The following is a 16326-nucleotide window of genomic DNA, read 5'->3' as shown; positions in this document are numbered from 1 at the left end:
CCCCACGCCTGAGGTCAGGGCCGGCGGCCAAGAAGAGCTACCCCACGCCTGAGGTCAGGGCTGGCGGCCGAGAAGAACAACCCCACGCCCGAGGTCAATTGCACGTCCGAGGTCGGGGGCAGATGAGAAGAGCTACCCCGTGTCCGAGGCCAGGGGTGGCTGCCGGGAGGAGCTACCCCACATCTAAGGAGCTGCGGCTGTGCAGGCGCAGGAAGGCCGAGAGGAGCTACTCCACGTTCAAGGTCTGGAGGGGCAGCCATGAGGAGATACCCCTAGTCCAAGGTAAGGAGCAGCGGCTGCGCTTTGCTGGAGCAGCCGTGAAGAGATACCCCACGTCCAGAGTAAGAGAAACCCAAATAAGACGGGAGGTGTTGCGAAAGGGCATCAGAGGGCAGACGCACTGAAACCATACTCACAGAAAACTAGTCAATCTGATCACACGGACCACAGCCTTGTCTAACTCAATGAAACTAAGCCATCTTACCCATCTTTAAATAAAGACATTCCCTCTGTTCTTGGAACTGTTCATTGGCCCCGCTCTACAGGAGAGAAGCAGGTTCCTGAAAAGCAAATCTTTGAACTGCTCTGAGGAATCAATGCCTAGACTTCTTCATTCAGCGTGGCTTCTGCTTTGTCAGACTGTGTTAGTCTTATTGGGGTTTACATAGGCGACAATCAGACAGCAACCTCTTTGTATTCCGCCTGCGAGGTAAATGGCTTCTATCAGCTGTGCTAATATTATGAGTGCAGAAATACCCTATGAACAGCTGTATATGTGAAGAGAATGAAGACATCTTGAGCACTCTGCCTCATTTATCACAGGGCTGAGATTTCCAGAGAGCTCTCCTGATTGAAAGTAAAGGATCAAGCTTCATGAAAATAGTATTTTAATACTAAATCTGATTAGTGTCATCCGTGCAAAGCCATAAGCATATACGAAGACTATTGGGTAAAAATAGCACAGTTTTAAGCAACCAACCCATGAATGGGCGAGTTTCCTCTTGAGCAAGGGCCATCCCTGAAGCCATAGTTAGTGGCTGCAAGATGCCAAGGCCATTACAGGAGAGTCTGTCCTTTAGTTTGAGATCGGATGATCTGCAGCGCATGCATGTTCTACAGATGAAGAACCCCAAACCAAGAGAAGAGCAAATGTCCTACAAAAAGGTGCTTGGCTTCTGTGTAGCAGAGTGTGAACAAGAGCAAATAAATGGAGGAGCCCTGGTTTAAGCCAAACATATCACTACTCCACCCAGAAACTGTTTTCTTATCTATTTTGTGTGTGCGGATTAGTCACTCAGTCATGTCTGACTCTTTGCCACCCCATGGACTGTAGTCTGCCAAGCTCCTCTGTCCATCGGACTCACCAGGCAAGAAAACTGGAGCAGGTAGCCATTCCCTACTCCAGGGGATCTTCCCAACCCAGGGATCAAACTTGGGTCTCCCCCACTGCAGGCAGATTCTTTATTGTCTGAATCACCAGGGAAGCCTTTTCCTATCTATTAAATTACTATAAAAATAAAGGAGTTGATATCAGGATGGAATGAGATAATAAAAATCTATTTTTAAAATATAAAGTTGTGCTTTACTCCTTTGTCCAACGTTCTTTCTCTTTTATAATATTATGTATGCAGCAAGCATAAAAGGAATTTTGCCTTTTTTCTGAAGCCAAACTCTGGTCAGGTCATGATTTTAAAAGGCAAATATGCTCCTCTATAAATCGTAAGATGGTGTTTGTACGTGCCAGTGCAAAAAGAACAATTAGCCCTACCTATATCTTTTTTGCAAACCCGTATTCTGGTGTGTAGATGGTAATCATGTTCAGTGTCATTTTGAAATGTTAATAATACCTGTGATTTATTGAGTTCCGGTAACTTGCCAGGCTTCGGGAGGGGAGCTAGCTCCTTAGAGTATAGACAGTAGACATAGATCTGAATTTAAACACTGACTCTTCTTAGCTGACTTGCCCTGGGTAAGTCACTTAAACTCCCTGAATCCCATTTTCTTCATTTGCTGAAAGGAAAGAGTAATACTTCCTTGAAATGTTGTGCTTGGACCATTATCAACACTCAAGTCATGACAGGTAACGCTTCCCTATCTGGCACTGAAGTGCAGAGAGGTGAAAGGACTTTGCCTCTGACATAGGGCCAGTGGCAGAGCAGGACTGGCCTGTCTCCATGGCCTTGGCCTCTGAAATCCTCTGACCAACTACACAGGCTATGGTCTTTCAGAGATGCTCCTGAAAAACAGCAAGTCCAGGCGACTGCCCTGCAGCTCAGCTTAGGGGTTTCCAAGTTCTCTTGCTGTTTAACAACTTTCAAGAAACAGGGCTTGTATTGCATTAGAGCTACCCTTTCTTCAGTCTGTACTTAGCTTTTTGAGGAAGAGACAACCTCAGACAACAGTAACCCTGGCTCCACAGGGAAGTGGTTAGAAATACTTACTTCCTCATGCCTGCGGAAACAGACCAAGCAGGGGTCTCTCTTTGGACTGCATGGGGAAGTGAGTTTCAGTAACCACTTCTCTACCCCACACTGGGAGCCCAGATGACAGGAACTGAGCAGGGAGAGCGGCAGCTTTTCTGGTTCTTAGAGCCATAGCTCTGGGCAGCTTCCCACTTGGTCCCATGGCCACAGGACATGACAGAGAGGGTGCTGGTCAGCCACCTCTTTGCAATTAGGTCAATTATCAGCTTGCTCACCTTTAACCAAATCAATGAGGAAGCATAAATTCTACATGTCCTGCTTGGAATTTAGGTTAACTGCCCTTTCAAGTTCCGTTCTTCAGTAATCTCTTCTCCTTAGAAATCAGTATCCTTCTCCTTTATTTTCCACAGAGCTTTATTATTATTTTTTAAATATCCAATCATGTTGCATCTCATTTTTATCATTACTTAGGCCCTGGTCCTTCTCACTTATAAACTGTAAGGGCACTTAGAATTTGGTGAACCAAACTCACTTCAAACTCTGCAAACCTCTGCAACACTTCATAATCAGAACTTAACATTTATTGAGCACTGACTATATGCTTGGCACTGTACAAAACTGTTGTTCTATAGTAATCCACTTAATCACCATAAACACCCTAAGGATGTGCTAATATTACAATCTCTCTCTTGTAAATAAGAAAACAAGCAGAGGCTAAATTAAATTAGGAAGTATCAGGCAGCATTCAGGCCCAAGCAATCTGGTGCCACATCCATGCTTTTTATAACCACGTTTTCTGCTTCAGACTCCTTCAGTAGTTGCAACCCTATGAAATGTTGCTATCAGCCCATTTTGTAGAGAAGGAACATGAGTTTTAGGAAGCTTAACACCTTGCCCAAAGTCCAAAGCACAGAGAGGGTGGAGCTGGAATGTAAATGTAAACAGTCTGGCTTCAGAGTGCAGGCTTTTATTTTATTTCATTTCATTTCACTTCATTTCATTTATTGTTGTAAGCAAGCAATACAGAATCTATGTATCTAATAATTTTTTGGGTGCATAACATAGTGTTGCTAATGGCTCAGTTCTTCGGGCACTCTGAAGTGTCTGAAGAACTATAGGTGGAGGTTCCTGACATTGCACAGGAGGCAGTGATCAAGACCATTTCCAAGAAAAAGAAATGCAAAACGATTGTCTGAGGAGGCCTTACAAATAGCTGAGAAAAGAAGAGAAGCTAAAGGCAAACTAGAAAAGGAAAGATATACCCATTAGAATGCAGAGTTCCAAAGAATAGCAAGGAGAGATAAGAAAGCTTTCCTCTGTGAAAAATACCATTGGTAGCTTGATAGGGATTGAATTGAATCTATATGTTTGATGCAGGATACAGGATGCTTGGGGCTGGTGCACTGGGATGACCCAGAGAGATGGTATGGGGAGGGAGGTGGGAGGAGGGTTCAGGATTGGGAACATGTGTATACCTGTGGTGGATTCATGTTGATGTATGGCAAAACCAATACAATATTGTAAAGTAATTAGCCTCCAATTAAAATAAATAAATTAAAAAAATAAACAAATAAATAAACAATGCAGGGTTAAAAAAAAAAAAAAGAAAGCTTTCCTCAGTGATCAGTGCAAAGAAATAGAGGAAAACAATAGAATGGGAAAGACTAGAGATCTCTTCAAGAAAATTAGAGATGCCAGGAGAACATTTCGTGCAAAGATGTGCTCAATAAAGGACAGAAATGGTATGGATCTAACAGAAGCAGAAGATATTAAGAAGAGGTGGCAAGAATACACAAAAGAACTATACAAAAGAACCTTCATCACCCAGATAACCACGATAGTGTGATCACTCACCTAGAGCCAGACATCCTGGAATGTGAAGTCAAGTGGGCCTTAGGAAGCATCACTATAAACAAAGCTAGTGGAGGTGATGGAATTCTAGTTGAGCTCTTTCAAATCCTAAAAGATGATGCTGTGAAAGTGCTGCACTCAATATGCCAGCAAATTTGGAAAATGCAGCAGTGGCCACAGGAATGGAAAAGGTCAGTTTTTATTCGAATCCCAAAGAAAGACATTGCCAAAGAATGCTCAAACTACCGCACAATTGCACTCATCTCACATGCTAGCAAAGTAATGCTCAAAATTCTCCAAGCGAGGCTTCCACAGTATGTGAACTATGAATTTCCAGATGTTCAAGCTGGTTTTAAAAAAGACAGAGGAACCAGAGATCAAGTTGCCAACAACTGTTGGATCATCAAATAAGCAAGGGAGTTCCAGAAAAACTTCTACTTCTGCTATATTGACTACACCAAAGCCTTTGACTGTGTGGATCACCACAAACTGTGGAAAATTCTAAAAGAGAAGGGAATACCAGACCACCTTCCCTGCCTCCTGAGAAATCTGTATGCAGGTAAAGAAGCAACAGTTAGAAGCAGACGTGGAACAACAGACTGGTGCCATATTGGGAAAGGAGTATGTCAAGGCTGTATACTGTCACCCTGCTTATTTAACTTATATGCACAGTACATCATGAGAAATGTCAAGCTGGATGAAGCACAAATTGGAATCAGGATTGCCGGGAGAAATATCAATAACCTCAGATATGCAGATGAAACCACCCTTATGGCAGAAAGTGAAGAGAAACTAAAGAGCCTCTTAATGAAAGTGAAAGAGGAGAGTGAAAAAGCTGGCTTAAACTCAACATTTAAAAAACTAATATCATGGCATTCAGTCCCATCACGTCATGGAAAATAGATGGGGAAACAATGAAAGACTTTATTTTCTTGGGCTCCAAAATCACTGCAAATGGTGGTTGCAACCATGAAATTAAAAGATGCTTACTCCTTGGAAGAAAAGCTATGACCAATCTAGACAGTGTATTCAAAAGCAGAGACATTATTTTGCAGACAAAGGTCTGTCTAGTCAAAGCTATGGTTTTTCCAGTAGTCATGTATGGATGTGAGAGTTGGACTATAAAGAAAGCTGAGTACCGAAATATTGATGCTTTTGAACTGTGGTGTTGGAGAAGACTCTTGAGAGTCCCTTGGACTGCAAGGAGATCAAACCAGTCAATCTTCAAGGAAATCAGTCCTAAATATTCATTGGAAGGACTGATGCTGAAGATGATACTCCAATCCTTTGGCCACCTGATGGGAAGAACTGACTCATTGGAAAAGATCCTGATGCTGGGAAAGATTGAAGGCGGGAGGAGAAGGGGATGACAGAGGATGAGACTGTTGGATGGCATCACTGACTTGATGGACATGAGTTTGAGCATGCTCTGGGAATTGGTGATAGACAGAGATCCTGGTGTGCTGCAGTCCATGGGTCACAAAGAGTTAGACACAACTCAGCAACTGAACTGAACTGAATGGTTTAATGGTAAAGAATCCACCTGACAATGCAGGAGACAAGAGTTTGATCCCTGGGTCTGGAAGATCCCCTGGAGAAGAAATGGCAACTCACTCCAGGATTCTTGCCTGGATAAACTCATGGACAGAGGAGACTGGCAGGCTACAGTCCATGGGGTTGCAGAAGAGTGAGACATGACTAAGTGACTAAACAACAACAATTGTAGGCACAATGTTGAACAGCAGATTTCTAGAGCTTCTTCTTCTTATTTAACTGGAACTTTTTACCTGTGTAAGCTCTCAAGGTGGGTGTTATACTGTCTGTTTTAAACAGAATGAGTACAGAACATTCTGTACTACATGTCCTCAAAAAAATTGCTATAAATTGCAACTTAGATTCAGGTTTGAACCCTAACATCCAGTCTCTTTAAAGCCCACTAGTTCTGGAGGACTCGGAACTGGCAGAAATGAAACCAGTTGTCCCTGCCAGAGAAAGCCTCATTATTCAGGACAAACCTTAATGTATAGTTTTGATTGTCTTTGAAAGGAAATTCTGAACAGAGATTCTTAACAAAAGTGGGATAATAAAGAAATGATATTTTCCTGAAACTAGCTGAAAAAGAATTTTCATTTCAATAAGCTGTTTAAACAGTTTTTCTGACTGTAAAAAATAAGAATTCATTAGGATGCAAACTGACCTGCATTAATATGAGGCTGCAATCACCTATTAATATGAGGCTGCAATCATCTATGAAGGTGCTGGTTCTCAGACTGGACTGAGGCATTTCCTCCCCCACCAGAAAAAGGTCCTCACTCAGAGCATCCTGGGAGCATCCTGCATGTCAGTGGTGTGTATAAGGAGAGAGATATATGGGACAACTCTGACATCTTTTTCTCTTCAGAGCTCCCTCATTATTGTCAGAGACTTATCTCACCATAGCATTGCAGTTCAACCTCTGCTGCCCAGTTCTTCTTGCCTTACCCTCTGAGAGAGGCTACTGAGAACCCTTACTAATAAACGTCATGCACACAAGTCTGAGAGTGTGGGTCTGTTTGCTGGGAACTCGCCTAGAACAGTCAATAGCAGATATGAAAGGGAAGTCTGTAGGAAGCAGACTCTAGAATGAGATATGGGAAGCCTTCTGCTTCCAAACAAGATGAAGGAACAGGGAGTGAATTTACATTCTCACAGGCAATAGTAAATACTGAATAAAATATATGAGGACATTGACTTTGAGGCAATGAATCAGTGATCCCAGAGATGAAAAACAAAGGTGAGTTTTTCAGAAATAAACCATGCTTTTATGGACAAAGGAGGAAAGAATATACAATGGAGAAAAGATAGTCTCTTTAATAAGTGATGCTGGAAAAATTGGACTGCTACATGTAAAAGAATGAAATTAGGATGTTCTCTAATACCTATACGAAAATAAACTCAAAATGGAATAAAGACCTGCATGTAAGCCTGGAAACCATAAAATTCCCAGAGGAAAACATAGGTAGAACAGTCTTTGACATAAGTCATAGCAATATTTTTTTATCTTTATTCTAAAGCAAAGGAAATAAAAGCAAAAATAAACAAATGGGACCTAGTTAGACTTAAAAGCTTTTGCACAGCAAAGGAAACCATCAACAAAATGAAAAAAACAACCTACTGAATGGCATAAAATACTTATGATATGACTGGTAAGGAATGAATATCCAAAATATATAAACAGCTCATACAACTTAAATCAAAAAGCAAATGACCAAATTAAAAATGAATAGACATTTTTCCAAAGAGGACATGCAGATGGCCAATAGGCACATGAAAAGATGCTCAACATTGCTCTTCAGGGAAACCAAATATAAATCACCATATCATTTACACCTGTCAGAATGGCTTCAATGAAACAGAACAGAAATAACAAATGTTGGCAAGGATTTGGAGAAAAGGGAGCCCTCCTGCACTGGTGGTGGGAATATAAATTGGAACAGATGCTAAGGAAAACAGTATGGCGGGGGGGTTCTCAAAAAACTGAAACAGAATTACATTATGACCCAGAAATTTCACTCCTGGGTATATATCTGAAAAAAATAAAAAGACCGCTAATTCAAAGGGATGCATGCACACCAATGTTAATGGCAGTATTATTTACAATTGCTAAGACAGAGAAATGACCTAAGTCTCTATCAACAGATGAATGGATAAAATGAGGTGTTTGTATTTATCTATCATCTATCTGTCATCTGTCTATCTATCTCTATCGGCATACACATACTGGAGTACTACTCAGTCATAAAAGGGATGAAAATGTGCCATTTTCAGCTACATGAATGGACTTGGAGGGTATTATGCTACATGAAATAATTCAGAGAAACTCAGATGCTCTGCGATATCACTCATATGTGGGATCTACAAAATACAGCAAACTAGTGAATATAACAAAAAAGAAACAGACTCAGATATAGAGAACAAATTAGTGGTTACCAGGGGGAGATGGAGGGAGGTCAATATAGAGGTAGAAGATTAAGAGGTACAAACTGCTATGAATAAAGTAAGCTACATGGATATAATATACAACAGGAAAAGTATAGTCAATATTTTATAATAGCTATAGACATAGCATAAACTTGACAAATTGTGAATCACAGTATTGTACACTGTAATTTATATAATGGGACTTCTTTGGTGGCTCAGTAGTAAAGAATCAGCCTGCCAATGCAGGAGACTCTGGTTTGATCCCTGGGTTGGGAGCATCCCCTGGAGGAGGAAATAGCAACCCACTCCAGGATTCTTCCCTGGGAAATTCTATGGACAGAGGAGCCTGGCGGGCTATAATCCATGGGGTTGCAAAGAGTCAGACATGACTTAACGACTAAAAAACACAGTTTATATAATATTGTAAATCAGCTATACTTCAGTTAGACAGCAAAAAGATGGGCTTTATAACTGTCTCAGCTCACTGTGAGGGCCTGGCACAGGGTGGAGACCCCATGCAGAGCCCGATGGTGTCCCTGATTTGGGGAGACGAAGCTGGAATCCAGGAGTGCTAGCAGGCTGAAGCTTCTAGATGAGAGTCTGTCGAGGAGAGAGCAGTGCTGAGGAGAGCCTGAGAATGGGTCCTCAGTGTCTGTCAGAGTGCAGGTCTGACCAGCTGGAGCACAGGTGGAACTGCCCTGAGGCATGCAAAGAACCCTGTGAAAGGGTTAGAAACATGAGCTCACATGGGGCCTGCTCCCACCAGCATGACGGCATAGACCTTGGCATTCATTGGGGATGGAATATGGAGTTTTGTTCCCTCAACAGTGGTGAAAATTTCACCCTAAATGAAACTCCTCGCTATTCCCACCTAACAAAACTTAAAAGCAAGACCTGAAATGATCAAACTATTTCCAAGGAGGTTAACAGCTTCCCTGAACAAATTTAAGACTATTCATAGGAGTGCAAAAATAACCAGGACCCAACAGGTAAAATTCAAAAAGATTGGTATCCAATAAAATGTACTGAGCATGAAACAAAAAGCAGGAAAATATGTTTCATTAAAAGGAGAAAAAAAAATCAACCAATTGAAAATGACTCAGAAAAAAAAACATGGATGATAGAATTAGCAGACAGGACATTGAAATAGCTGTTATCATGGTGTACCACATGTTCAAGAAGCTGATTAACTACATTGAATTCTTTAGAACCCCTAAACTGCACATTCAATGTCTATGTTGAAAAAATACACTGATTGGGATGAATGGCAGATTAGAGATTGACGAACAGATCAGTTCATTTGAAGACACATCAACAGAAACAATCCAACATGAAACAGAAGGAAAAAAAGAATAGGATTTTAGGGAGCTGTGGAACAACTTTACATAGACTAACACACATGCAGCAAGCATGTGTGTGTGTGTGCTAAGTCACTACAATCGTGTCTGACTTTGTAACCCTGTGGACTAGCCCTCCAGGCTCCCCTGTCCATGGGATTCTCCAGGCACGAATCCTGGAGTGGGTTGGCATGCCCTCCTCCAGGGGATCTTCCTGACCCAGGGGTCAAACCAGCATCTCTTATGTATCCTGAATTGGCAGGCAGATTCTTTACCACCAGGGTTACCTGTGAAGCCCCACATGAGACTGGAGTCCCTGAATAAATGAGCAAGGAGGGCAGGTGTGGGGGTTGGGAGAAGAAGATTCAGAAAACATTAGATGGGAAAATAATGATGAGAATTTTTCCAAATTTTGTCAAAGCTGTAAATCTCAGAAACTCAATAAACTCTACTGCAAACAAACAAACAAACCAAAAAAATCGTGGATAAAGCTACACCCAGGGACATCATAACAAAGTTAATTAAAATCACTGTTAAAAGGAAGATCTTGAAATGGAAATTCATGGCTGAGCAACAGGCAATGTGGAGCCCGTCACTGGTGAGAACTGGCGCACTGGCAGCTCCTATGTGGGACTGCAATGCAATTGCTCAACATCAACTCGCGGTAAACTAGGGCAGGAAAATAGTGGAAGAGAATGCACCAACAGATAAGTCTCAGGCCTATGGGAGGTCCAGGGAAATATTACTTAGGAAGACTAAGAAACTGGATAGCTTTTACCATCTTAAAAATATTACATATAGTTACAATAACTGTTTTAAGAACCTATTATTAAACTTGCCATCTATGTCATATGAATTTCGTATATATCTAGGACAATTCCAGTTGACTTAATTTTGTTTTTCCTCCTAATGGGATATAGTTTTCATTTGTTGTGTTTTTATTATCATTTTGTGAATTCTACTTTGTTTGGTGCTGGCAATGTATTCTCTGAAAAATAATGATTTGAAACTAATTGTGTTTATTTGGAGGTTTACTTTACCCGGACATTTCATTTTATGCATCGGGTAATGGCAACCCATTCCAATATTCTTGCCTGGAAAATTCCATGGACAGAGAAGCCTCGTGGGGTACAGTCCATGGGGTCACAAAGAGTCAGACATAACTTAGTGACTTAATAATAATAACAAATTTCTAAATATATGAAGAAAATTTGCTTCCTGCCCCTGAAAAACTAATAATCTTGTGGGGTGAACAAAAACTGGAATGATATTTATAAGACAATGCAATGAATTCTATACAAAAGTTGTGAATCAAGCATGGAGGCAACCCCGAGTAAGGCTATCCAACAGGATGTCCTTAGCAAGTTCTTTTGGAAACAAGTATCTAGCTGAGGTCAAGGCCACGTGGACTCAGGCAAAGGGCAGACACCTGGTGATAGGGGTGGAGTGACAATTGAGATCAGGATCATGGAGTAGCCCTGGGTGACATACTGCAGTAGGAAGTTCTGGATAGTGAGAGAGATGACACATTGAGGTGCCTAAGAGTGAAAGATTAGGATAAACATCTCCATTTTCTCACTTGTGTGAAGAAATGCCACCACAGTAATATAGTAAATATTAATACTTGCTATGAATATTATAGTATATAAATATTACTATAAATTATTAAATATAATATATAGTAAAATATTCTATATAGATGACTGGATTAAAAAGATATGGTATACATATTATATATATACATGTACACACAACACAACACATGCATACATACATACATACATACATACATACACACAAAGGAATATTACTCAGCCATGAAAAAGGAATCCTGCCATTTGCAGTAATGAAGATGGACTTTATTTCACTTATACTAAGCGAAATAAGTCAGACAGAGAAATATTGCATGATATCACCTATATGTGAAATCTAAAAGTAACATGAATGAATGTATGTGCACAACAGAAACAGACTCACAGATATAGAAAACAACTTGTTGTTACCAAGGAGAAGAGGGAATGGGGAAGGGACAAACTTGGGGTGTGAGATTAACAAATACTATGTGTGAAATAGATAAGCAGCAAGGCTGTATTGTATGTATATATTGTGTATAGCAAGAGGATTATAGCTATAATTTATAATGGAGTATAATCTTCAAGGATAGTCAGTCACTATGCTGTACATCTGAAACTAATGAAATATTGTAAATATTTCACTGCAAAAATTTAATAAAAATAAAATATAATATTCTGTATAAACAGTATTATGTGAGTTTATGGACATGCAGACTTGCATTTCAACCTAGCTCCATGACCTCCTAGAGGTATGATGCTAGGCAAGTTATTTAGACTCTCTGAAGTCATTTTACTCATCTAAGCAATGGTTATAAACTGGTTTTTGTGAAGACTGATTGAGATGCATATGCTTCGAGGAAGAAAAACAAAGTAAAATAAGCATAATCATTCCATGAAGATTCACTATTTTTCTACATGAAAGTTCTAAAATAACTTGGCAAAAACTGTAGTTGCAAAGAAGAGACTAACAGGATTTCATGCTATGATGATTTATAAAGGTTTCAAATAATTTTTAGTTTTTTGGATGGTAAGAAAATAATTTTGCATAATAAGGAAGTATGATCTTTAAACACAAAAATTAAACAGAAAAAGTAAGGCTTCCTGATTATAACTGCTATATTATTCTCCTCCCCAAACCTTCACCTTATATACCTGTTTCAAACAGTTAGAAATCATTTTCTATTTTGACCTAACTGCTAGTAATTCTATACATCTATGAAATTTGTTGAATTTTCCATACATTTATGCCTCACATATATCTTACACATGCTATTTATATAAGAAAAGTTAACACATAGACATATATTTCATTGTTTAAAAATGCACACCTTAAAGTTCACTGGATGTGTGATGCAAGGAAAACTTCAAAATGGATTTTTATTTAAATGCATTTATTTTGAAATTATGGAAGTGGAAAAACAAGTTTAAAAAGTTTCTAATCCCATCTTTCAGAAGTAACCACTGATTTTTTTTTTATGTGTAGAGCCTTCTCATCATTTACACAACTATTTTATATAATTGAGGTTATACTTTTTGTTCCACTTAGCTATGCTGCCAATACTTCCCATGTTATTTAATGACTTTCTACATGATAATTTTTAAAGCTGTGTAGTAAGGTATCATATGAATATGTGTCACCATTGTTCTGTTGTTGAACTTTCAGGTAATTTCCTGTATTTAATCAACATGAATAACAGACTGATGAAATACATTACAATATAGATTTATAGGGGCTTCCCAGGTAATACTAGTGGTGAAGAACCCGCTTGCCAATGCAGGAGATATAAGAGATGTGTTTTCAGTTCCTGGGTCAGGAAGATCCCCTGGAGAAAGAAATGACAACCTACTCCAATGTTCCTGCTAGAGAATGCTATGGATCGAGGAACCTAGATTAATAGGAATGGGGAACTGGAGACTTGGACTCTGGGGCCATATCTGAGTAGTTTTGGATAAGTCATTTCACTTCCCTGAGTTCCAGTTTCCTCATGTAGAAAACTGTCAGGCTGCACTAGATGAAATTCCAGATCCTCTGTAGAGAATGGCACTTCTGGGATTAATGAGCTCTTCGGTGGGGAAGGTCTTATACAGGGTGTGGCCCTGGAGAATGCTGAACAACAAGAAGGTTGTATAAGGTATATACTCTACGGTTTGTTTGTAGAACTAAAGCAGCGAAAAGTGATTAGTGCACTGGAAAAGTGGGAAAGAACCAATACATCTCTGATTCTGCCACCCTTTCCCTCTCCCATGAGAGCCAAGAAAGGTTGACATCCAACCTTGCCATCCTTCTAGACTCCAAGTGTGTGTTGCTCAGTTGGAGGATGATGCTTATGTTATTGGGCATTTTATACTATTTGCATTTGTGCATATTCTCAGCTTCATTTTCCAGCTGGATTTAGAAAAGGCAGAGGAACCAAAGATCAAATTGCCAACATCCATTGGATCATAGAAAGAGCAAGAGGATTCCAGAAAAACATCTACTTCTGTTTCATTGGCTACACCAAAGCCTTTGACTGTATGGATCACAACAACTGTAGAAAATTCTTAAAGAGAAGGGACTACCAGACCACTTACCTGCCTCCTGAGAAATCTGTATGCAGGTCAAGAAGCAACAGTTAGAACCAGACATGGAACAATAGACTGGTTCCAAATTGGGAAAAGAATACATCAAGGTTGTATATTGTCACCCTGCTTAATTAACTTATATGCAGACTACATCATGTGAAATACCAGACTGGATGAAGAACAAGCTGGAATCCAGATTGCTGGGAGAAATATCAATAACCTCAAATATGCATATGACACCACCCATATGGCAGAAAGCAAAGGGGAACTAAAGGGCTTCCTGATGAAAGTAAAAGAAGAGAATGAAAAAGCTTGCTTAAAACTCAACATTCTAAAAACTAAGGTCATGGCATCCAGTCACATCACTTCATGGAAAATCGATGGGGAACAAAGGAAACAGCAAGAGACTACTTTTTTGAGGCTCCAAAATCACTGCAGATGGTGACTGCAGCCATGAAATTAAAGTGATTGCTCCTTGGAAGAAAAGCTATGACAAACCTAAACAGCATATTAAAAAGCAGAAACATTACTTTGCCATCTAGTCAAAGCTATGGTTTTTCCAGTAGTCATGTATGAATGTGAGAGTTAGACCATAAAGAAAGCTGAGCACGGAAGAATGGATGCTTTTGAACTGTAGTGTCAGAGAAGACTCTTGAGAGCCCCTTGGGCTGCAAGAAGATCCAACCAGTCAGTCTAAAGGAAATCAGTCCTGAACATTCATTGGAAGAACTGATGTTGAAGCTGAAACTGCAATACTTTGGCCAGATGGGAAGAACTGACTCCTTAGAAAAGACCCTGATGCTGGGAAAGATTGAAGGCAGGAGGAGAAGGGGAAAACACAGGATGGGATGGTTGGATGGTATCACCAACTCGGTGGACATGAGTTTGAGCAAGCTTTGGGAGTTGGTAATGGACAGGGAAGCCTGGCGTGCTACAGTCCATGAGGTCACAAAGAGTTGGACATGACTGATTGAACTGAACTGAGCTTCATAAACAATTTTTAAAACAATTTTTGACCCCGTCACGTGGCATTTGGGATCTTAGTTCCCCAACCAGGGATTGAACCCACATCCTCTGCAGTGAAAGCACAGATTCTTAATCACCGGACTTCTAGGGTAGTCCTCAAATTCAAAACAGCTTCAAAACACACATCAATTTAAAAATAATTAACTTAAAATAAGTTAAGTTTATTGCAACAAATTTATAGACCTTATGAACTTAATTCTAGAAGAGGACAGACCAAAAAAAAAAAAATACACAGAATATATTATATTGTTCCAGTATCTCAGGTGGGACTAACTGCTAAGCAGAAAAAAGGAAGTAGGTTAAAGGGAACAGAAAATGTGGGAACTAAAGAGGATGTTGCTGTATTATATGGAGGGCACAGGAATGGCCTTTGATAATATGACATTTATGGAGAGACCTAAAGTAAGATATCAAGCCACATAGACCTCTGAGGGGATGCGTATTCTAGGCAAGGTCAATAGCAAATATTTTTTTGAGGCGGGAGGGTATATATTGTGTTCTCTGCCACTGTGTCTAGAACAAATAGAACAAGAAGAAAAGCAGAAAAGATGAAGTCAGAGAGCCGGCTGGGTTGCAGATCCTATTGGCCCCTCTCAGAAACATGGCATCTATTCTGAGTCAGATGGAAGCAATTAGAGGAATTGGGGCAGAGAAGTGACATGATCTGGTTTAGGTTTTAAAATGATCTTTCAGGGTGCTTTATTGAAAATACACATGGGTGGGTATTGAGGGAGGGGTAAAGCAGCAGCCAGTGAATGAAAACTAGTTAAAATGTTATTGCAGTACTTCAGACCAATGCAGTGTTGGCTACACAAGGGCAAAAGTGTAAGGGGTGAGAGCCAGTCAAATCATTGGTGCATTTGAAGGAACGGCTAAAAGGATTTGCTGATAGATTGGATACATGGTATAAGATAGAGGAAGAATCAAGAACGACAGCGAGGATTTTAGCCTGAGCAATTGAAAAAATGGAGCTACCATCCACTAAAGTGAGAAAGACTTTGAAAGCAGAAAGTTTGGGGAGAAAATTAGTAGTTCAGCTTTGAACATGTTTGGTTTGACATGCCAATTAGAAACGCAAGCAGAAATTTCACAGGCATTTGGATAAAGGAGTTAGGGATTCAAGGGACAAGTTTGGTCTAGAGACAGAAAACTGGGGGTTTTTATCATAATTTATGCATCCCATAAGAAATGTTTTTTTAATATTACAAGAAATGTATGAAAAAACTCAATGAGGTCAGAAAATGATTAACAAGGATTTATGTTTGAGTCTTTCTGCAAGTTGTCACCAAGCTAATTATTTTTAAATTAAATCCATGCTGCTTAGATGAAATTCTGCTACATTATAAAAATCATTGCTCTAGTGTTCTCCCTCTGCACTGTTGGCTTAAATGAAACTTGTATCAGAAAGGAATGAGGTTTTACAAGCAAACATTGTCTTTTAGAGCTGGAATGACCTTAACAACCTCATTTAATTTAGGACTTCATCTTATAGGAAGAAGAAAAAAATGGAAGTTCAAACAGTTCCCAAATTCATTCATCTAGTATACTTATTATTTACTTAACATGACAAATTAAGTTGGGTGATATTCAATG

This window comes from Capricornis sumatraensis, chromosome 13 (genome assembly GCF_032405125.1).
Source record: "Capricornis sumatraensis isolate serow.1 chromosome 13, serow.2, whole genome shotgun sequence".
NCBI classification, from domain to species: domain Eukaryota; kingdom Metazoa; phylum Chordata; class Mammalia; order Artiodactyla; family Bovidae; genus Capricornis; species Capricornis sumatraensis.
Note: the sequence above shows the minus strand (reverse complement) of the source record.